General features: G+C 35.9%; 2 pseudogenes; one reads left to right on the top strand and one right to left on the bottom strand.

The window, feature by feature from the left end:
* Positions 1-18822: 18822 nt before the first annotated feature.
* LOC114498819 lies at positions 18823-20243 on the top strand (annotated as a pseudogene).
* A 1997-nt stretch (positions 20244-22240) lies between these two features.
* LOC114501061 lies at positions 22241-22399 on the bottom strand (annotated as a pseudogene).
* Positions 22400-25196: the final 2797 nt, after the last annotated feature.

Here is a 25196-nt window from a genome sequence, read left to right as displayed (position 1 = left end):
GGCACCTGTCAGTCTGTTTTATGTGTCTAAGCTTCTGTTATTACTTTGATATTTGCTTTAAAATTCTTATCACAATTCCAAATCTTTGTCATCTCAATGTTTGCATCTGTTGATAATCTTCTCAAATTTAGTTTTTAATTGTACATTTTGATAGGACTAATGACTTTTTTATTATTTCTTGGGCACTGGGAGTACAAGATTAAAAGATACATGGTCATATTTAAATATTCCCTTTTAGATATATGAAGTGGCAAGAATACTACCTCCTTACTTCTAGATGTGGATTAAAGTTCAGGGTCCATACTGGGCCTCCTTTGGTGCTACTGGTGGAGGAGGGTTTTTTTACTGTATGGATGGAGCTTGGATTTTAAGCTCCCCACCAGGACTTCACTGACACCAGCCTGGCCAGGGAAAGGAGAAACTCCTGGTACTCTTTTCTGAGTGATCTACACTGACACAGTAGGAAGGGAAAGGACTCCTGGTCATGATTTGACAGTGAGAGTTTCAGCTTCCCACTTGTTTTTCTCTGAGACAGGCCATGGGAAGAGAGTGGTGACTTATGATTGTTGAACTTGGTCTCCACTAATACTGTGGAGGGTGTCTTTGTTACTACTGAGCTGGGATAATAGCACAGCTCCTCATTCAGTCTTCTCTAAAACTTGCAGGGTAACAGGCTACAAGGGGTGATTCATTTCAGTCCAGAAATAATGAAAATTTAGAGTCTTCATTTATCTTTTGCTGATGGGTGTGGAGGTGGTATCATGGGTTTCTTCAGTTTGTCTGGGGTAAGATGGTTATTGTCTAAAGTTTCTGCCTTTCTGGGTTGTCTTGTTTCCTGGTCTTAGGGAGAGCAGAGTTCTATTGGGTACTTTTTCCCCCCACTGGCTTTTCCAAGGTTCTGTTTTTTGTCTATTGGCTTGTTTATTTTGTATTGAATGCCAAGTCTGGGATAGACAAGGCAAAACATAAATCCAAGTATAATGGTCAGGTTTATGTGTCAATATGGCTATGCTATAGTCCCCAGTTATTCAAACATTAATCTCAGTGTTACTGTGATGTTATCTTGTACATGTGATCACAGTATAATAACTTTACTTAAAGTAAGGAAGACTATTCTAAATAATCTGAAGAGTGTCGATTCAATAATCTGAAAGGCATTAAGAGATAAATTGAAGCTTCCTTAAACAACAGCAACAAAAATTGTGGATGCTGCTTCAGTTTATGTCTGACTCTTCCAGTCTGCCTTTCCTAGTAAACTTTCCAAGTCAATCTCCATAATAATATAAGCCAATGACTTTCAATACATATTTTGGTATAAGGAAGATGTATATACTACTGTAAGCAATGCCTAAAAACATGGAAATGGCTTAGAACTGGGTAATGGGTATAGGCAGGAAGTGTAATCGAAAAATCCTAGCTTGCCTTGACCAGACTGTTGGTAGAAATATGTATATTAAAGACTTCCAGTGAAGACTCAGGTGAAACTAAGGAGCATGGTAGAGAAGTCCTGTATTGTCTTAGAAAATACATATATTATTATAAACAAATGGTTGGCAAAAATATTAATGTTGAAGATTATTCTGATGAGAACTCAAAAAACACTTAAAGTACATGTTATTGGAAACTAGAGGAATAGAGATCCTTATTAGGAAGTAGAGAAAACTGAGCTGAATTGTGTTATATTTACATGGAAGCCAATTTTGTTAAGTAATGAACTCAGTATTTAGCTGAGAAAATTTCCAAGAAAATTTCTTAAGGTTGAAGTCCTAACTGCCAATATTGCAGAAGGTGACCTTATTTGCAGATAGCACTTTTATAGAGATAATTAAGTTAAAATGAGATCATTAAGGTGGACCCTAATCCAATATGACTGGCATCATTATAAAAGAAGGAAACTTGTACATAAGCATGTACACAGAAAGAATGCCTATGAGACAACCTAACAGGTCTGGAACAAATCCTTCCCTCACACACTCCCAGAAGCAACCATCCAATTCTGCCAACACCTTGATTTTGAACTTCTAGTCTCCAGGATTGTGAGACAATAAGTTTTGGTTGTTTTACAACAAATCCCTTTACTTTGTAATACTTTATTGTGACAGCCCTAGAAAACTAATTTCCAAGTGAATCAATGGAGAAGGGGATATAGTAATTAGACTGCCTGTTTCAGCCTTTGATCCTCCTAGTCAGTATCTACAGTGTGTCTGATGACCCTATTCCCCCAACCTTGTTGCTTTTCATGCAGTCTAGGATGTCACTGGAAATTAGTAATCTTACTATTTAAATTATTTTCCTCATTTGGAGACAGTAGATATAAACAGGCCCTGAGAGTCAGATTGCCCAGGCTTGCAACCTGACTCTGACACCTACTGTATGTGTGTGTCATTTGGCAGTAATTTACTGCCTCGTGCATCAGTTTCTACATCTTTAAATAACTCATACTAATAATCTAACTCCTAATATTCTATTCTAATATTATAATATAGTGAGGATAAAATTAGAAACAGGCCTAGCAGAGTGAGCCACAAGCTTTGGATCACTGATAGCTCCAAACAGGTGGCCCAGGATTAGTCATAGCATCGTCTGACAAAGTTCTGCAACAGCATCTTTGCAGAACTACCTAATACATATATAACAAATAACAGGGGCAGCCAAAGTGGGGAGACAAAGAGTCAGATCCCAAATGAAAGAACAAGAAAATTCTCTAGAAGAACTAGATGAAATGGAGACAAGCAATTTATCAGATAATGAGCTTAGAGTACTGATTTTAAGGATACTGAACAGTGTGAAAAAAGACAAAGAAAACATAAAAAAGGATCATTCAGAAATAAAGAATGCAATATCTGAAATAAATAATACACTGGAAGGAATAAACTATAGGTTACATGAAGCAGAAGATTGCATCAGTGACTTGGAAAACAAGGGAGAAAAAACAGGCAACTCAGCAAAAAGAAAAAAGAATTTTAAAAAATTAGGAGAGCTTAAGAAACCTATGGGACAATATGAAGCATAACAACATCTGCATCATGGGAATACCAGAAGGAGAAGAGAGTGAGCAAGGGATCAAGAACCTATTTGAAGCAATAATGACCAAAAACTTCTCTAATCTGATGAGGGAAAAAGTCACACAAGTCCAGGAAACTCAGAGAGTCCCAAACAACTTGGCCCCAAAGTCCCAAACAACTTGGTCTACACTAAGACATCATAATTAAAATGACAGCTTTAAGACAAGGAAAGAATTCTAAAACTGCAGAGAAAAGCAGATAGTTACTTACAAGGAACCACCAATTAGACTGGCGTCTGATTAATCAAAGCAACATTTCAGATGAGAAGAGAGTGGTGTGAAATATTCAAGGTGATGAAAAACAAGAACCTACAACCAAGGCTACTTCACCCAGCAAGGCTATCCTTTAAAATCGAATGAGATACAAGAAGCTTCCCAGACAAAAAAATAGCTATATATATTTGTTAATGCCAAACCAGAACTGAAAAAAAAAGTTAAAACGCTTGCTTTAAAAGGAAGAATAAGAAAAATAAAAAGAAAAAAACAACAGAGGAAAATAGTCTAACAATAAAATGGCATTAAATACATATCTATTAATAATCACCTTAAATGTAAATGGCTTAAATGCTCTGACCAAAGACAGAGGGTAGCTGAATGGATAAGAAAACAAGACCCATATATGTGCTGCCTCCAAGAGAACCACATCAAATCAAAAGATACACACAGACTAAAAGTAAAGCATTGGAAAGAGGTATTTCATGCAAAAGGAGAGGAAAACAAATCTAGGGTAGCAGTATTTATATTCAATAAAGTAGACTTTAAAACCAAAGATATAGGAACAGACAAAGAAGGACACACTTAATAATGAAAAGAACAATCCAGCAAGAGGATGTATCCCTATTAAACATTTATGTACCCAACATAGGAGCACCTAAATATGTAAATATGTAAATATGTAAATCATGATGGACATAAAAGGAGAGATAAACAGAAATACAGTCATAGTTGAAGATTTTAACACCCCATTGACTTCAATGGGTATATCTTCCAGGCAGAAAATAATCAGAGACAGTGGCCTTAATTTACACACTAGATCACTGGATTTAATTCATCTCTTCAGAGTATTTCACCCTAGATCAGCAGAATATAGATACATTTCTGTGCACATGGGACATTTTCTAGGATAGACCACATGTTAGTAAACAAACAAGTCAATAATTTAAGAAAATTGAAATCACATCTTCTCTGGCTACATTGCTATAAAATTAGAAATCAAACAAAAGAAGAACAAAGAAAATCACACAAACATGGAAGCTAAATAATGTCATTAAACAAAAAATGGGTCAACAAAGAGATTAAGAAAGAGATCAAAAGATACCTTTAAACAAATGAAAATGAGGACCCAACCATCCAAAATCTGTGGGACAAAGAGGGAAATTCATAACATTACAAGCCCATCTCAAAAGTAAAGAAAAGAATGGGGAAGAAAAGAAAAACCTGAAATAAACAATCTAACTTTACACTTAGAGGAAATAAATTGTAAAAGAACAACAAACAAAGACCAAGGTGAGTAGAAAGAAGAAAATAATAAAATTCAGAGCATAAATAAACAAAATAGAGTCTAAAAAATGATGCTAAAGGTCAATGAATCCAAGAGATAAACAAGGTTGACAAATCTTTAAACAGACGTCAAAAAAAGAGGACCCAAATAAACAAAACCAGAAATGAAAGAGAAGAAATAACAACTGACACCAAAGGAATACAAAGGATTGTAAGAAAATATTATTAAGCACTATATGCCAACAAACTGTACATGTAGGAAATGAAGAAATTCCTAGAAACATATAATCTTCCAAGAATAATTTAGGAAGAATCTGAATAAATAGATTACAACTAGTGAAACTGAGCAGTAATAAAAAAACTCCCAGCAAACAAAAACCCTGGACCAAATGGCTTACAGATTAATTTTACCAAACATTTCAAGAAGAACTAACACCTGTCCTTCTCAAACTATTTCATAAAATTTAAGAGAAAGGAAGTCCCCCAAACTCATTTTACAAGGCTAGCATTATTATACTGATTCCAAAACCACATAAGACACTACAAAGAAAGAAAATTATAGACCAATATCCCTGATGAACATAGGAGCTAAAATCCTCAACAAAATATTAGCAAACTGAATACAGCAATGCATAAAAAAGATCATAAACTATGATCAGCTGGGATTTATCCCAGGAATGCAAGGTTGGTACAACATTTGCTAATCAATGAATGTGATTCACCATATAAACAAAATGAAGGATAAATGCCACATGATCATATCCATAGATGCAGGAAAAGCATTTGATAAAATCCAGCACCCATTTATGACAAAAACTCTCAAAATTGGGATTAGAGGTAACATACCTAAACATAATAAACAGCATGTATAACAAACCCACTCGCAGCATCATACTCAGTGGGCAAAATAATACAGACAGGGATGTCCACTCTCATTTCTCTTATTTAAAATAATACTGGAAGTCCTAGCCACAAAAAAGAGACAAGAAGAAATAAAAGGCATCCAAATTGGAATAGAAGAAGTAAAACTGTCTTTATTTGCAGATGACATGATAATGTATATAGAGAAGTTCAAAGATTCTACCAAGAAAGTGACCAAATGACCAAGTGACCAAAGATTCTACCAATAGTGACCTAAGAGAATGGGAAATTAAGAAAATAATCGAATTTACAATGGCTTCAAAAAGAATTAGATACCTATGAATAAACCTAAGCAAGTATGTAAAAGACCTATACTCAGAAAATTATAAGATGCTGAAGAAAGAAACTGAAGTACGTACAAATAAGTGGAAGCACATACCATTTATATGGACAGGAAGAACTGACATCGTTAAAATGTCCATACCACCCAAAGTAATCTATAGATTCAATGTAATACCTATCAGATTCTAATGACATATTTAACAGAACTAGAACAAATGTTTCAAAAAATTTACATAGAACCAAAAAATGCCCCACACAGCAACAGTGATGTTGAGAAAGAACAAAGTTGGAAGAATCACTACCTAATATGAAACTATATTATAAAGTGATAGTAATCAGGACAGCATGGTACTGGCATAAAAACAGACACATAGATCAATGCAACAGAATAGAGAGGCCAGAAATAAATCCACATCTTTATAGTCAATTAATATTTGACAAAGGAAGCAAGCATGTAATATGGGATAAAAATAGTTTATTCAATAAATGGTGTTGGGAAAATTGGACAGATAGGTGCAGAAAAATGAAAATAGACCACTTTCTTACACCACACACGAGAATACATTCAAAATGGATCAAATTCTTAAATGTTAGGCCTGAAACCATAAAAATTTTAGAAGAAATTATAGGTAGCAAAATCTTAGACATTGCTCATAACAATATTTTATTGGATCTATCTCCCCAGGCAAGAGGAACAAAAGAAAAAATAAACAAATGGGACTATACCAAACTAAAAAGTTTTTGCATAGCAAAGAAAATATCAACAAACTAAAATACAACCCACAGAATGGGAGAGCATATTCTCCCATATACCTGATAAGGGATTAATATCCAAAAGATACAAGTAACTTATAAAACTCAACACCAAAACAAACAAATAAACAAACAAACAATTAAAAATTGGGCAAAGAACATGAATAGACATTTCTCTAAAGAGGACATACAGATGGTCAATAGGCATATGAAAAGATGCTCAGCCTCACTAATCATCAGAGAAATGCAAATTGAAACCACGATGTGATATCATCTTTCACCTGTCATAAAGCTCTCATCTATAAATCTACCATTAACAAGTGCTGGAGAGGATGTAGAGGAAGGAGAAACCCTTTGCAATGTTGCTGGGAGTGCAGATTGCTGCAGCCACTGTGGAAAGCAGTATGGTTATACCTCAAAAAAGTAAAAATGGATCTGCCTTTTGACCCAGTTATCCCACTTCTGTAAATGTAGCTGAAGGTACCAAAGACACTAATTTGAAAGAACATAAGCACCCGTATGTTCATTGTAGCATTGATTACAATTGCAAAGATATGGAAGCAGCGCAGTTGTCCATCTGTAAATAAGTGGATAAAACAGCTACAGGGCATTTACAACAATGGAATTGTTGCAAAAATTTTTCAGACATAAAAAAGATAATTTTACTCTTTGTGACATTATAGATGGACCTGGAGAACACTATGCTAAGTCAGAACGGACAAATACCATATGATTTCACTCATATGTGGAATCTAATGAACAAACTGAATGATCAAGGAAAATAGACAGACTCACAGAGAGCAGGATTGGGTTGCTTGTCTTCTTAGAATGGAGTTGTGTAAGTTCTTTATATATTTTGGAGATTGAACCCTTGTCTGAAGTATCATTGGCAAATATGTTTTCCCATACAGTTGCTTCACTTTTTATTTTAATACTATTTTCTTTAGCCATGCAGAATCTTTTAATTTTGATGAGATCTCATTTGTTTATTCTTTCCTTTTTGTCCCTTGCTCTAGGAGACATGTCAGTAAAAATGTTTCTGCATGAAATATCTGAGATTTTCCTGCCTATGTTCTCCTCTAGGACTTTAGTGGTATCACGGTTTATATTTAAGTCTTTTATCCACCTTGAATTTATTTTTGTATATGGTTTAAGTTGGTACTCGAGTTTCATTTTTTTTTTTTTGCATGTAGCTGTCCAGCTCTCCCAACACCATTTGTTGAAGAGGCTATTTTTACTCCATTTTATGTTGCTGCCCCCTTTGTCAAAGATTAATTGACCATAGAGGCTTGGGTTTATTTCTGGGCTCCCTGTTCTGTTCCATTGGTCCATGTGCCTGTTTTTATGCCAGTACAGGGCTGCTTGGATTACAGTGGCCTGGTAGTATAGTTTAGTATCTGGTATTGTGATCCCTCCTACTTTACTCTTCTTTGTCAAAATTGCAGCAGCTATTTGAAGTCATTTATGGTTCCATATAGATTTTTGAAGTATTTGTTCTATGTTTGTGAAATATGTCATTAGTACTTTAATAGGTATCGCATTGAATGTGTAAATTGCTTTGGGTAGTATGGACATTTTGATGATGTTAATTCTTCCAATCCATGAACATGATATATGTTCCCATTTGTTTGTGTCTTCCTTGATTTCTTTCTTCAGTGTTATGTAGTTTTCTGAATACAGGTCTTTTCCCTCTTTGGTTAGGTTTATTCCCAGGTATTTTATTTTTCTTTTTGCTATATCAAGTGGGATTTTATTCTTGATTTCTGCTTCTGCTGTTTCATTGTTGGTGTACAGAAATGCCTTTAATTTCTGGATATTGATATTTGTATCCTGCTGTTTTGCAGAATTCCTTTATTAAGTCAAGCAGTTTTTTGGCAGAGTCTATAGGATTTTCTATGTATACTATCATGTCCTCTGCAAACAGTGACAGTTTTGTTTTCTCATTTCCAATTTGGATGCCTTTTATTTCCTTTTCTTGTCTGATTGCTGTGACTAAAACTTCCAATAGAAGTCTTCCAATTGAATAGAAGTTGTGACAGTGGACAGCCTTATCTTGTTCTTGACGTTAGTGGAAAAGATTTTAGTTTTTACCCATTGAGTACGATGTTGGCTGTAGGTCTCTCATATACGGCCTTTATGATGTTGAGGAATGCTCCCTCTATCCCCACTTTGCTGAGTGTTTTTATCATAAATGGGTGCTGTACCTTATCAAATGCCTTTTCCTCATCTATTGATATGATCATGTGATTTTTGTCTTTGCTTTTGTTTATGTGATGTATTACATTTACTGATTTGTGAATTTTGAACCATTCTTGCATCCTTGGAATGAATCCCATTTGGTCATGGTGTATGATCTTTTTAATGTATTGTTGGATGCGGTTTGCCAGTATTTTGTTGAGGATTTTAGCATCTATTTTCATCACAATATTGGCCTGAAGTTTTCTTTCTTTGTTGTGTCTTTATCTGGTTTTGGGATTAGAATGATGCTGGCCTCATAAAAAGAGTTTGGGCATCTTCCATCTTTTTGGATTATTTGGAATAGTCTGTGAAGGATAGGGGTTAGCTCTTCCTTAAATGCTTTGTAGAATTCTCCTGTGAAACCATCTGGTCCAGGGCTTTTGTATGTTGGGGGTTTTTTGATCACTGCTTCAAATCCATTTGGTGTTATTGGTCTATTCAGGCTTTCTGCTTCTTTTTCATTGAGTTTTGGAAGATTATAGTTTTCTAGAAATTTGTCCATTTCATCTAGGTTTTCAAATTTCTTGGCATACAGTTCTTTGTAGTAATTTCTTACAATCCTTCATATTTTTGTGGTAGCAGTTGTAATCTCTCCTCTTTCATTTCTGATTGTGTTTATTTGGGTCTTCTGTCTTTTTTTCTTGATGAGCCTGCTTAAAGACTTGTCGAGTTTGTTTATCTTTTCAAACAACCAGCTCTTGGAATCATTGCTCCTTAGAATTGTGCTTTTAGTCTCTATGTCATTTAATTCTGCTCTGATCTTGGTTATTTCCTTCTTTCTACTTGCTCTGGGCTGTCTTTGTTGTTGATCATCGAGTTCTTGTAGACATAGGGTTAGGATGTTTGTTTGAAATGCTTCTATCTTTTTTAGGTAGGCCTGTATCACTATGAACTTCCCTCTCAGGACTGCCTTCACTGTGTCCCATAAGTTTTGGGTTGTTGTGAGTTCATTTTCATTTGTTTCCAGGAACTTTTTGATTTCTTCCCTAATCTCATTCTTGACCCATTCTTTGTTTAATAGCATGCTATTTAATCTCCATGATTTTGAGTGTTTTTTTTTTTTTTCTTGGGATTGGTTTCTAGTTTCAGTCCCTTGTGATCCAAGAAAATGCTTGGTATGATTTCAATTTTCTTGAAATTGTTGAGGCTTGTTTTGTGCCCTATCATGTTGTCTATCTTTGAAAATGTTCCATGTACATTTGAAAAGAATGTGTATTTAGCTTCTTTGGGATGGAGGGCTCTATATATATCAGTTAAGTCCATTTGATTTAGGGCATTGTTCAATGCCACAATATCTCTGTTGATATTTTGTTTGGAAAATCTGTCCATTTTTGGTAGTGAGGTGTTAAAATCCCCCACTATAATCATGTTGCTGTCAATATCTTTCTTGAAGTCCTCTAAGATTTTCTTTATGTATTTGGGTGCTCCTATGTTGGGCACATATATAGTTACAATATTTATGTCTTCTTGGTGGATTCTTCCCTTGGGTATTATGAAGTGACCTTCTGGGTCCTTCTCTATGGCCCTTTTTTTTGTAGTCTATTTTGTCTGATATGAGTATTACTACTCTGGCTTTTTTTTTTCCTGTCTGTTTGCTTGGAAAATTTATTTCCAGCCCTTCACTTTCAGCCTGTATAGGTCTTTTATCCTGAGGTGGGTCTCTTGTAGGCAGCATGTGTGTGGGTACTGCCTTCTTATCCATTCAGCTATTCTGTCTTTTGATTAGAGCATTTAATCCATTTATATTTAAGGTTATTAATGATAGGTACTTATTCATTGCCATTTACATATTTGTGTTCCTCTCTCTCTCTCTTTTCCTTCCTTTCCTTAAAGCAGTCCGTTTAGCACCTTTTGCAGAGCTGGTTTGGTGGAGGTGTATTTCTTTAGACTCGTTTTGTCTGGGAAACTTTGCATTTGGCCTTCTATCTTGATTGAGAGCCTTGCTGGGTAAAGTAGCCTTGGTTGCAGACCTCTGGTTCTCATTACTTGGAATATTTCTTGCCATTCTCTTGTGGCTTGAAGTTTTTCCATTGAGAAGTCAGCTGCTAGCCTTATTGGGGCCCCCTTGTATGTTACTTCCTTTTTCTCCCTTGCTGCCTTTAAGATTGTCTCTTTGTCTTGAAATTTTGCCATTTTAATTATGATGTGTCTTGAGACGGGCCTCTTTGGGTTCCTCTTGATTGGGACTCTCTATGTTTCCTGGATTTGTGTGACTTTTTCTCTCATCAAACTAGGGTAGTTTTCCGTCATTAGTTTTTCAAATAGGTTTTCTATCCCTTGCTCTTCTTCTTCTCCTTCTGGTATCCCTATTATATGGATATTATTACGTTTCATATTGTCTTGCATTTCTCTTAATCCCTCTTCATTCTTTCTGAGCCTCTTTTCCTTTTCTTGCTCTTTCTGGGTGTTTTTTTTCTACTTTGTCCTCCAATTTGCTGATCCGATGTTCTTCTTCATTGATCCTGCTTTTGATTCCTTCTACTGTGTTCTTCAGTTCAGAAATTGTATTCTTCATTTCCTCTTGGCCCTTGTTGATAGTTTTTATTTCCTTTTCATGATGATATAATTTGCTGTGAGTTCATTGTAGTTTCCCTGTAGTTTCTGACAGCTCATTGTGAGCTCACTGAGCTTCCTGATAATTGTTTCTTTGAACTCAGTATCTGATAGTTGAGTTGCCTCTATTTTATTTAGCATTCTTTCTGAGGCTTCCTCCTTTCCTTTCATTTGGGGATTGTTTCTTTGTCTTCTCATTGTTTGTGAAACTCTTCTTGTTAGCCTCTGTTTCTTAAATTGATCTGTTCTGGTTTCCTGGGTTTATGGTCTGAACTTCTGTGGTAGAATACCTGTGAGATTCAGTGGTGCAGTCTCCTTCGGGTATCCTGGTGTTCACAGCTTCACCCTGCTCTTTTTTTGTAATCAGTTGGAGGGGGAAGGCAAAATGGCTTAAGACAGCAAGAAAGTATTCTATGATATTTACAGTAGCAGCCAGTAGAGAAGAGATAGGAGATCCTTTGGCTATGTATCGTGTTAACCATGATCTTCCACCCCACCTGCCACTTTTTAGAAAGGATGGAAAGAAGATAAGACTCTTTTTGGGGAGGGAAGGATTGTGAGTTGGATCTAGAAAGCAGTGAGGTTGTGGGAGGTCAGATTCCCTCCCACAACCTCAGGTTGGGTGAGAGTAGGGTGAGAGTAAAGAATAGTAAATAGGTGTAGTGTGTGAGAGAATAGAGTTAACCACTACAGTAATAGAGTTTGGGGAACAGTGAATCGGTCTAAGACCTGGGAGAGATGTTATGTAGTATTTACAATTGTATAGAATAGCTATTATTTGCAGTAATATTAGGGCAACAATCATATGACAGAATCTATGAGATCTAGATAACAAGAATAGGGAGTATAGAATCTTGAGTAGTGTACTAATGGAACACAAATGAAGGACAGTAAATTTTCAATAGACGATGAATGAGATAACAGGAGAAACCTATCAAATGATACAATATAACCAGCCAAGCAAAGAAGACTATACAAAAAGAAGACGAATACAAAAATACTATTAAAATAAAAATGTAAGAATAATGAAAAAATAATAATACAAATATGCAGTAACTTGCAGGTTCAAAAAAAGGAAAAAAAGCAGAAGTTGGAGAGAAGAAGGGATAAATTTGGAAAGAAAGGAAGAAGGAATAACACTAGAATGAAAGTAAAAGAAGCATAAGGAATTGATAGATATAAAAATAATAAGAATTTAAAAAATAAAGTTACTTAAAAAAAAGACAAAATGAAACAGTCAAACAATAAAACCTCTTGTTGGTTTCAAACTGGCCAAACCATTTTTTCTTGTCTTGTTGGCTTCAGTAGACTGAAGGGTGATTGGTATCACTTTTTTCCCCTTCCATTCAGCACTCAGTCAGTCTCTCCCCAAGGCTAGCCACACGTTCTCCCCAGAGCCAGTGTGATGTCTCTCCGTAGGGTCCAGGGTGTGGGATCTGGGCCCTCCTAAGCACCCTCTCTGGAGCTTACTGCTGTGGGGTCCCAGGATCCTGAGGAGTGTGTGTGTCTTCCCCATGTTCATGGCTGTGTGCTCCGGACATCCTGCAGGGTGCCCAGGGCTTTTCTGGGGTCATAGGTGTGGGCTCTGGGGATCCTCAGGGGCACACACTTCCCCCGAGTTCACAGCCCTGGCCACTGGGGATCCTGTAAAGTGCCTGCACCTTTTCCATGTCCGTGGCTGTGGGCTCTGGGTCTTCCACAAAACCACACTATCTCCCAGTTGCAGGAATGGGCGCGAGGCCAGACCACCTTGTTTACACAGGCTGGGGCACACACTCTTCCCAGGGGTATGTGTGGGTGCTCACAGCCCCTGAGTTATTGCCACTCAGTCCTCACTTCCCTCTCTGTGCCTTCAAGCAACCGACCCTCCCCTGGTGTTGCTCAATCTTTGTTCGGCGGTGCAGAGTAGTTGACCCAGCTCTCACCTGAGTGCCCTGAAGCAGACCCAGGAGTGTTGGGCCTGGGGCTGCAACTTCCCTGGGCCCTACGCTCATCCTTGGGCCATTATTATCCTGAAGAAAATTCTCCTTACTGTCTGGTTTTTCAATGTCCACTACAATTTTCGATCTCCTATTTTCATAAGTGTTGTGGTACTATTGGCTGTTTCCTTTGTTCCTCCGTACATCAGCTAGGTTTTTCTCCCATGTGTGGAGTGAAGTGGAATCTGCTCCCTCCTATCATACCACCATCTTCCCTCGCCTATGCCACCATTCTTAATACGAGCCTTACAAGTTTTAAACTCAAGTTTTAAATATATTTTGTTTTTAAGCATTGTTAGGAGCTGAATTTTGTTTTCACCCAAATTCACATATTGAAGTCCTAACCCACCACTACCTCATAATGACTGTATTTAGAGATAGGGCCTTTAAAATATAATCATGGTAGAATGAAATTACATTGGTGGGCCTTAGTCCAATACAACCAGTATTCTTAAAAGAAGAGAAGGTTGTAACACAGACACACAACAGAGGAAAGACAATGTAAAGACACAGAAGAAGATGACAATCTACAAGCCAGCTGAAGAAAGAACCTTCAGAAGAAAACAATTTTGACCATATCTTGACCTTGAACTGGAATTGATAAACTTATACAAAACTATGCAATCACAAAATTTAGAGAGTATTTGAATTTAGATATACTTGTAATTTTTTGTTTTAATTTTGAATATTGTCCTTCTTTTAAATTAAAGCAAAAGAAATAAAACAATAGACTTTGTTCTATGCTTAGCATTATCTGGAAATCCTGGGTTGGCCCTATGTACAAATTGTCTAAAGAATATATAAAAATGTTTTTAAAGCTTTTGTTTTTGTGTTTTGTTTGTCCCTTGCAAATTTTGGGCTTATGTTCTAAGAAAAATAACCACCCTCCCAGCATGCTGTACTTCTAGTTTTGGTTTTATCACTTCCAATTAATCTTGTAAGTTCAAGTTTTTCCATTTTTGGAAAGTATCTTTTCTATAATTGTCAGAATAATCTATTGAGTATAAATCTAATATGTGATTATGTCACATCTCCTACTTAAGCCTCGTCGATAGTGTTCTCTGCTCATAAACTTCCTCCTCTAATTCCACTGAGCTTCATCTGAAGAACTCAATACAGTCTACAAGCTTAACACCCAGTTTTTTTTCTCTAGTGTAGGAGGAGCCTCAAAAGTCTGCATGTAATAAGTCTCCAAGGTAACTCTAATGAAGGTAATTTGTAGACACATTGAGAAATACCAGATAAATCAAAGCTCTCATAGCCTATTTTTTCCTTACATGTTTTGTTGCTATTCCCCGTTTCACATTACTTATTCTCAGAACAAAACCACTGATAGTTCCTGCATATTCTATTCCAAGCAAAGCCTTTTTGAATTTGGTAATAGTATTTCCAGTGTTAAACTTTTACCCCTACTCTTCCTATGTTTGTTTAATTGTTATTCATCTTCTTTTATTAACATAAAAAATATTAAACATGTAACTATTTCAGAATTTCAGAATATTTGTCTTTCCTCAATTATCCTTTGTAGGTTAGGAAACCATCTTTGTTTTCTTCATTTATATTTTTTTAACTTTTACTAATTGATTTTGCAAATATCCATTTACTTTTCTGTCTCATTTACCAGAACTTTACTTTGTTGAAGGTAGTAATATTTAAATGTTTATATCTCTAGTGCTTGGTATAAAACCTTACATAGTAGTTACTCAATATACATTTGTTGAAATACACAGCTTTTGTATTTAATAAATTATACAGACCATCATACACAGATATTCTAGAACATTTTATAATAATGGAACTCTCTTAATTCACTACAGATTATAAACAGTCTTATAAGACAAGATTTTATATCTTCAAACACATTCAGTTTACTCAAAAATGGGCACTTATGGAGTGAAAGTTGGCAGCAGTTTAACAAAAAATAGTCATAACTTTTCAGTTTGTGGCATAAACATGGAAAAGTAACTATTTCTCATTTGTATGAACACAGAGAATCTAGGTCATTCGGCACTTGTTACTTAAATTGGAACAGGGCCAGGGTGCAGGCCAACCAGCCTGCTCTCTGGCAAAATGCACCATGGGATGCTTAATGACCGCAAATGCTCAGAACTTCAGCTTCATGTCTCATCCAATAAGATCTTTTGTCTCTCAAGACACTAAAATAAAGAGTGAGTCATAAGGAAATCAATAGTGTTGTATTCAAACAAAGCTATTTAGATCAAAACACATTCCATTTTCTCATTAGCCATGGAGCCAAAGTGGACAGGGGACGGGCAGGAGAGGCTAGGATTTGCATTCATTTAAAACTGCACACAGGCTCCAAAGTGTATGCAATTGAATGAACTTTATTAAAGCTAATTTTAAAAATGCATGTTGTTTCCTCCCATTTATTCAATAATTGATTAATTATAGCCTGCTTCGCTTCTCATAGTGACATTCTTCCGTTTCATTTGTCCTTTATATTTTTAGTTTGGTTGGCTTTGGGAATTGTATTAACTGAATTTTTTAAAGATTCGAGGGAATTTAATTTCCTTTTAAAAATGGTAATATATCAATTTTCTAAGCCATTAATTGGGATATATGGTTTTAGTACCTCTCATTTATTATGCTTTCTCCAGACAAAACAGGGGTCATGTAACTGGAAAGGCAAGATGGTTGTTTCCGATGTTTCCTGGAGCCTTCCGAGTATGTTCATACCTTACTTCAGTGTTATTCAGTAAAAACATAATGTCACGCATATAATTTTAAGTTTTATAGTCACCACATTCTAAAATATAAAAGTAACAGGTAAAATTAACTTTAGTGATAAGTTGTCTTTAACCTAGTATACCCAATATGTTATCATTCCAACATGCAATTGATGTAAATATTATTGAGATAGTTAACTTTTTTCTTTGTAATAAGTGTTTGCAATCTGGTGTGTATTTCATTTGCAGCACATCTAAATTGACACCAGCCTCATTTCAAGTGTTTGACTGTCATAATGGACATCACAACTCTCCTTGATCTAACTGTACCACCAAGATACTAGTGACTAAGTCTTTCTGGAAGCACCCTCATTGCATTTCATTATAGTCCAAATTTTTAAATCTCTTGAACATTTCTCTTTCTCAACAGTAGTATTACCATCAAAAGAACAGCAAAAAAGTATTATTTATTTTCTTAAATGTCTGCAGATTTTGCAGGATGTGGTAGGTTTATGATCAGTGCTCAGAGAGCAATTAGCATTTGAATTTAGCCACATGAAGATAACAACATGAGATTATTCATTTTAACAGCTTCTAAGTGGTGTTAATTGCTGGCTATGGACCACAAGCTGAACAATTTTCAATGTATTGTACAAACAGAACAAAACAAAAAGAAGTTAAAAGAAAAATATTATCTTCATTATAATAAGGTACAGTACTTGGTGATACAATGTATCCTTATAATTGTCAACATTAAGAATGTCCAAACCTGTAGAGAATTCCTAATAGAATTTATTAGAGCCAAACAGAGGATATGCCTAGAAGCAAGATCTCAACAGACTGAGAAAAATGCTTCTCAGAATGGCAGTTTGCAGTTTCTTTTATGCATTGGGAATTAAGGAGAGAATTTAAGAAAGATTACAGGAAGATGGGAAAAAGCAAAGCAGAGAGTGGATCACAGGATAGTTAACAAGATTATGTGCTCTCTTAGGATGGGTAAGCTTCTGAAAAGAGGTATTCCAATGGTTGTTAACCTAGATGTACAGAAATAATGGGCAGGGCTTTCTTAAGGCAAATATAAACCTTTCAGTGAAGTTATATGCCTTGGACCTGACTACCCACCATGACCTGCCCATTTAAAAATTTATGATTGGGACACCCTGTGAGGTTACTTTCAGTAGAACCCCCTTTTAATCCACATAACATATCATTTATGAAATTGACCATAGACCAGTAATATTTATGGGAAACATGATATGATTGCTCATGTTTATTTTCAAATAATAAATTTTGAAACATATATACATACGTACATACATTCATACAAGTAGATATTTTGAAGGAGAAGCCCCAAAGGTCTAAATTCAGGATTGATTCTGAAGAACTGACATGAAGTCTTACACAAGTTCATAGAGCTTTACCAGGAGAAACTTCCATACATGGCAAGGCAGCTATTCCCAGAGATGCCTGCTGAGAAAAACCACACCCTCCCAGGACAAGGTCTCTTTCTGCCAGGGAATAATAGTAAAAGCATATGTTGGGCAGTCACATAGACCACCAGAAAGAATGCATTCCTAACTTAAAGGATAGTAACATAGTTATCACACTGTATACACCCATTAACCTCTTTCCTGGGGGCATGAGGTTCATCTTTGGGTGATATTCTGGTTTTCTGGGTAGTCCATCCAAGCCTGAGGCTACAGAGAGTTAAGAGTCTAACATTTCCCAGCTGCCTTTGCTGCTGGAGCCATAATGCATCTCAGTTAAGTTCCCCTACAAGTGCTGTAAACATTTAATAAGTTTATAAAACAGTCAATGGATGGAGTTCTTGATATTTAAATTAATTAGGATGATATGTGGTTACAGAAAGCTAGAAAACATAAAGCCCGGTTAAATTAATTCCATTGAAAACTGCCCCAAAGAAGTGGAATTTATTAGATCATTAGACTGTGCTGACTGAGCTAAGTTCTACCAATATTTATTGACTTCTTATCTTTGGTTTTAATTCCTGAAATTATGGCTAGAAAATATAATTGGATTCCATTTTCAATCAATGAGACTGTAAAAGAAACTGATCACATGGAGAAATTAAAAGTATTTAGTTATTTAAAATGGTAAATGTGATCATTATGATTTATTCTATTAATGTAGTTTTCTTAAAATGGAAATATTGATTCAATGTAGAATATTTCATGGTCTAGTTTAGGATAAAAGTTGATATTATTTGGATTAAATTACTCACATACAGAGTCTCCTGGATTTCTCATTTTCAACTCTAGCCAGATTACTCACTATTGATCAAGATAACTTCAACATTTCTATCAGTTTGACTAAATTTTAGACATATTTCTTTCCTATTACAGGCCCCTGACCTCCCCACTCCATTTTCTTAGAGCATTCATACTTAAAAAACTTTCAATTATAAATTCATTTTCTGCCCCTTTCAGATGTAAATGTTCTCCTAAACTCTGGTCAATTTTACAACCCAGAAATGTCTCAAGGACATGGGAGGCATTTTTAGAAAACATACGCATCAAGACAGATAAGGTCCCCAGTGGGCCACATACCAGTTAGGAGGTGGCAGGATAGTGGAACTATTGGCAGAACTGATGGAGCAGGTGGTAGAGTACATCAATGCTATGTGGACCATGAGCTAGACCTCCAGGTGCACAAAATTTGTGGAGAAAAAAGAGGCCCCATTCCAAATCTGACATGGTCAGAGAGGCCAGCATGGTGACCTTACGAAGTCAGAGACAAAAAGTACTCTTATGGAATGGTCTGAAATTAAAAGCTAAAAGCGACTCATGGCAGGTAGTTATTCCCTAGTCTGGTATCTTTCTTGACAATGGTATCTTTCTTGATTAAGGTTTTAGTATCTAAAACAACATACATTGGAATGTCAGGGTAATTTCCTTTTCCCAGACCGCTCAGGACACAATCTCCCACAAGAAAAGTAGACCACAGAGCCCCTCATTGTTATTTTTTAAGATTTTATTTACTTATTTTTAGAGTGAGGAGAGGGAAGGAGAAAGAGAGGGAGAGAAATACCAATGTGTGGTTGCCTCTCCTGTGTTCCCTACCAACACCTGACCTGCAACCCAGGCATGCGCCCTGACTGGGAATCAAACCAGTGACCCTTTGGTTCACAGCCTGTACTCAATCCATTGAGCTATACCAGCCCTGGTTACTGTGTTAATTCTTAACTGTTAACTATACAATACCCACCTATGTAAAAGAATTATGTGTCTATTTGTTTTACTTTTTACTCAATCACAGAGATTTCCCACTTTGCTTTCTCCAGCCTCCCTCATCTATTGCCCAGGAATTTCATGTAACCCCCTCATGCCTTCTCATTTGATTCTGATGTACAAAATGTCAGAATCAAATTTGCCATTGAACTCTTCTTTGCTGATACTGACACTCATTTGGTGGAGCATTTTCTTAATCTGTTGAAATTTTGCTGTTCAGCAATTGTCATCAGTTCGGCTCAAATAAACTAAAAAATTCTCACAGGTTTCTACGTGTCTTACATGGACAAATTTCTGTCATTGAAAATCTGGGTATGACCTTAGACCAGTTTGATGCTATTGATTTTTTTCTCGCAATGAAGTCATAAAACTGAATGTTTTTTTCTTTGTTGAGAAGACTGGAAACTTTATTGGTGAACAACAGAATATGCCATATAGGTGAGAGACTTGATCAGGCCTTGCCCTACCTGACAGAACTCATTTTCACCAACATATCTTATAGAACTGGGTGAGCTGGACCCTTTGGCATCTCTCAAATCACTGACTTACCTAAGTATTTGGTAAAATACTTTTAAAAACAAGAGATATTATAGACTTATATAATTTATAAAGTTTCACAAGTCAGAGTACTAAATTTCCAGGTGAAACTAAAAGAATGTCAGGCAGCAGAGAAAATGTTCAAGGGCAAACGGGGTGCATAACTTGCAAAGGAGATTACCAGAACAAGCAAAACTCTCAGTACAGATTCTAGTTTTCCAACTGACTAAAAGAATGGTGACCCATTGCCAGAGAATGTAGAAGCAGTTATGAATGCCATATCACATGCATCAACTCTGGATGAAGCAGAGCAGTTGAAGAGCTTGCTGCATTGGGGTCAGGTACTTGGCAGGGAATGCAGATCAGGCCCCACTAATGATGGTGAAGAGGAGAGGGAAGAAGACACCATCACACACTTGTCCAGAGCAGCGTGGCCTGAGTATCCACAGGATGTATAATATGTCCTCTTGGAACAAGTCCTGATTTTTGAACATGGGATAATAGCCTTGTTGGTGTCAGCAAAGAAGAGTTCATAGGCATTGTTGAAATGCTTCAGACTGCTGCTTGCCATTTTGTATTATAGATTTCTACAAATAATAAAAATAGGGACACTCACTGTGAAAGAGAAAAAAAAAGAAAAAGACAGACAGGGTGCATATATACCAGTCTCCTGGGGGAAGATCAATGCCTAACTTTGATACATATCCATTGGCAAATGCAGATGGCTTAATTATATTGAACACCCTCTCCTGTAGTGTCCTCTAGTACTTTTTCACTAATTCTTCCCAGTGCTTCAAAATTCTTCTGCCTTTTGTTTTAAGAGAGTAAGAGTTAAGTTCACCAACTCTCCCATGTGGCATTACTCTTTACTACTAATGCAGTGGCCTCGAATACATTTTTTTTATCTTCTTTAACTCCATCCTGTTTTGTCCCATCTAGCGCAATTTTTTTGACACTGTTAAAAGCCCCACAACTGGGAACAGAGATGGAGGGTCTTAGAAATAAACTTCATCAAATTAACTTTTACACTCACTGCATTCTAAAATCATCTGTACTTAATCTAGTACTACACAGCTTGCAAGGATGTTTTGTATGGAATTATAGGGCCATGGAGGAATATATGGGAATAAATGTCAAATGGTTGCCTTGGTTACATTACAGAAATAGAGATGCTAAATGTGAAGGGATGAGACAGTAGGGCTTACGTATTTTTATGCCTTTCCTTGTATTCTTTTCCCTTTTAAAATTTGTATTTAGTCTTGTAATTAAAATATGTACAAGTAGTAGGATAAAAAACAAAACCTCTGAAACATAAGAAGAAAAAAATTCTGATTTGTAAACAAATATCTCTGTGACTGGTGATTTCTAAGAAAAAATGATAATTATTAATGATAGATTTTAAAATGTAGTTGGAAAAGATTTTGAAGGTATGCATTATTGGGGAAACATCATTAAAAATAAAATGTCATCCCATCCCAGACTTCTCTACAAAGGCAGAAGAGAAAGAAAACAATTTTATTATTGAATGGCCATTAAACCAGAATATGATGTGCATCATGGGCTATCTACAAAATGATTGCAAAGACAAAAAGAAATATTCCACTTCTCTATAGCTAAGCAGATACACCAACATTGCATTCTTGAGATAAACACTAACTAGTCCTGAAGTAGGAGGACTTCACCCCATTTGTTACACACAGCTTATCTAACATCAAGTTTATAATTGAATCAACTGTCAGTGCTAGTCAATTGGTTTTATACAAAGTAAAATAAAGTTCTGATATCTTCATGACTGGGAGTAGTTTTGCAAATTAGAGTAAGAAGCCTGCCAAAGTTGGGTTTCTACCATCTGGCAGAAACTGGGAGGCAGGGTCACTCTATTCCTTGGATGTTTGCATTCCAAACAGATAGTTCCCAAGTCTTTGAGAAATATACCCCCGTTTCATAAAGCTGGCAAAAGGAATTAGTATTAGGAAGATTTACATACATTTCAAAGAGATAGAAAGAACTTACACTAAAAGTTTTCTAAAGTACGTAATCTAAGAAAAAGGAGAGCAAAGAAACCCCTTTACTTATTTTCAACAGGGAGAATTAAGTGTCTTATTTTTGATATTTTTGTCTTTATAGAAACACTATTTTCATTAAATAATTTTAAAAAGCAAGGAAAAAATACAAGAAAGCTTTAGAGTCATCTATTCACAAACTGAAGGCAGAACCAATGAAATGATCCTGACCTTGTTGACTATACGTGTATATATGAAGGATCAATGTGGATTAAATAATGTATTTGTGTCCCACCCACCAAAATTTATATATTAAAGCCCTACCCCTCAATGTGATGACAGAAGAAGGTGGGGCCTTTAGGAAGTGATTAGAGCCCTCAAAATGGTATTTGTACCATTGTAGGAACAGACATAAGGTAGCTGATTTCTGCTTTCTCTCTGCCATGTGAGGATCCAATCAGAAAGCAACCAGCTGCAAACTAGGAAGAGATCTCTCAACAGACACGAAATCTGCTGGCACCTTGACCTCAGACATCCCAACCACCAGAATGGTGAGAAATAATTTTGTTTCAATTAGCAATAATCGCACCTCGGATAAACCTCATTGGCTACAATACTGCCACTGTGCAAAGCTAAGAGAAATAATTTTGTAAGGCACCGAATTTTTGATGTTTTTGCTAGAGCAGCCCTCTGACTGAGACAATCAAGCTGGAGAGTTCCATTGTCTAGAATGCAGCACATGAGACACTTCTCCACTGATCTATGTTTTTTTGGTCTAAGGAATATAATTCTCTTGTTTTCCTATTTACTCTGTACTATTTTTATGGTATTTTCTAAATATATATCTCTAAGTAAGAAAATACCAATAATTTATAATAACTGTTAACTTTTTGGTGTATTTCCCAGTAATATTTTGTATGTATATATTTTAATATACCTGGAATTATAGGGTTTAGACATATTTTTATTAGACTTTTGAATGCATTGTTATATGTATTTTGATCTATGTAATTTAAATTCTTCAGTGTAGTCAATGGTTATACTGTATGAGGTATGCTCTAGGGATTGTTAGTTCCTAAATCACTAATTCACACTCTAGGTACAGTCAGCTAGCATTTATCAGAAACACTGCACTACAGAGGCTGTTACAATGAGTAATCTAGCTACCTCTATGCCCCATCTGCACCTGCTGCTCAATATAATGTATGTTAAAACTGGGTTTTGGTGAAATTAATTAGCAAAATGAATGTTAGAATGGTATTGATGATAAATGAATTATCTAGAATATTTAAAAAATACTTCCCCATCTTAGCATTAGCAGAGTATAAAAATTTAGGAAAAACCTTAAAATGTAATGTTGAGAAGCTTCCCTCTGCTTAGTCCCTAAATGGGCAATTAGAAAGAAAATAATCCTTACCCAAGGATATGTTTATTGATTTGAGAGAGAGAGAGAGAGAGAGAGACAGAGAGAGAGAGAGAGAAATAGAGAGAGAGATCTACATGAGAAACATGGATCGGTTGCCTCTCATCTGGGGAATCAAACCCACAACCTTTTGGTGTGTGAGACAATGTTCCAACCAACTAGTCAATCTTCTGATCTTTTTTTCTGAGAATTCTCAGTCACATGACCTTTACAGATGGTTATTTATAGATGAATACTGCAGTTGAGATATGGCCCCATTTACTGCAGATGAACCTTTTTAATAAAGGATGCTTTGAGAACTCTTGAAAAAGTCAGAGCTTTTAGAACATTGGGTGCCTACTTTTAATTAAATGCTTGCAGGATGACAGCTAAGTTGGGGAAGGTTAGGGGGTAGAGGGATTGAGCAAAAAGAAAAAAGGGTTTATGGACAAGGATAACAGTCTGGTGGTTACAGGGGTGAGGGGGTTATAAGGGAACTAAATGGTAATGGAAAACCAGAGGCATGGAGACAAGGAAGAGATTGGCAGGGACCAGAGAGAAATGGCAAGAGGGGTAAGGGAGAAAAGAAGGGGAAGGGCCTAGTTAAAGAACAAGTGTAAATGACCCATGGACATGGACAACAGGGTGGGGATTAGTGGGAGCAGGGGTTGGGGGGGCAAGGGAGAGCAATGGGGGGATTGGGACAATTGTAATAGAACAATAAAAGAAAGAAAAATACATGAGATTTGACTTCAAACCCTTTGATCAAATCACTTGACTACAATGAATGTAAGAAAGAATGAATGCTAAAGAGCTGTGCAGAACACATTGTCCGCAACCGTTCTTAACGTTTGTCTCAGGTCAAAGGTTTGTGTTGAAATCCATTTCTTCTTGGCATTAAAGAAGACATTAAAATAAGTCAAAATATGTGGCAGAAAGGGTCAGAGACTTGTTTTCAGTATAACATTTAGCGGATAATTGTGGAGTAGCAGCTATCCCTCCTCACCCAGGGCTACAGGTGAGTACTAAAAATGCCCAAATAACTTATAGTTGTTCAAGACTAAACTGGCTTAGGCCAGTATGGAATATAAATATATCTCTCACTGAGTTTCTTTTTGAACACTGTTATTGACTGACTCTGCAAAGGTATACCACAATTTACTTAATCAGGATCAATTGATAAGCATTTGAGTGAGAAACAATGTAGCAAACACATCTTTGTTTATAGCCCTTGAAATTCTAATTATTTTACTGTGATATAATGCCAGAAGTGATACTACTTCTTCCAAACCTGAATGTAGCTTTTTATAGAGGGGCAATTTGTTTTCCAGAAAATATATGCTAGTTCATAATCCCCTATTTTTCTAAAAGTAAGTTACCTCAACTTTCTTCTAATCACTTTTTTTTTTGTTTTCATTGTAATGGCAAACAACAAGAAGTCAAAGCGGCTGACATTTCTGGACAAACTATCTCCACAACCATGTCTTTCCTCTGTCTCCTTTCTCCATGCACACTTTACACACACAGGTAAGCAGCAGCGACCTGTGTGGGAAGAGGGAATATGGGGCACCGTTTCAATCACTAATGGGATTGAGGCATAAAATCTGATTCTTTTGGTTTAGAAAAACCTAAACAAGCATGTAGGATATTTTAACTATCTGAAAATAGCAATAGGTAGAGTAAAGTTGCTTCCTTAATTTGTCTAAATAATAGTAATATAATGTAACTTACTAGAAAAACAGCAATTATATTAAAAATAGATATTTTATCAGAAAGCATACAATGGGAGTTGTCATGTAAGTATAAGAAAATGAATTTTAAAAAATTAAGCTCAAAATTGTGGTCAAAGTATGTTTTCAGAAAAAAGTTAAGCAGATAAACAATTTTTCATGTATAAAAAATTGATATGTTAAGTGAAAAGGCAGACTATAAAACAATATACAGTAATATCCTGATCATAAAAACTGTCTTTAAATGTAGAAATAAATGACTCACAGTATATATACATTGTAATGTTAACAATTGTTAC

This window comes from Phyllostomus discolor, chromosome 6 (genome assembly GCF_004126475.2).
Source record: "Phyllostomus discolor isolate MPI-MPIP mPhyDis1 chromosome 6, mPhyDis1.pri.v3, whole genome shotgun sequence".
NCBI lineage: Eukaryota > Metazoa > Chordata > Mammalia > Chiroptera > Phyllostomidae > Phyllostomus > Phyllostomus discolor.
This window is presented reverse-complemented; position numbering and strand designations above follow the sequence as displayed.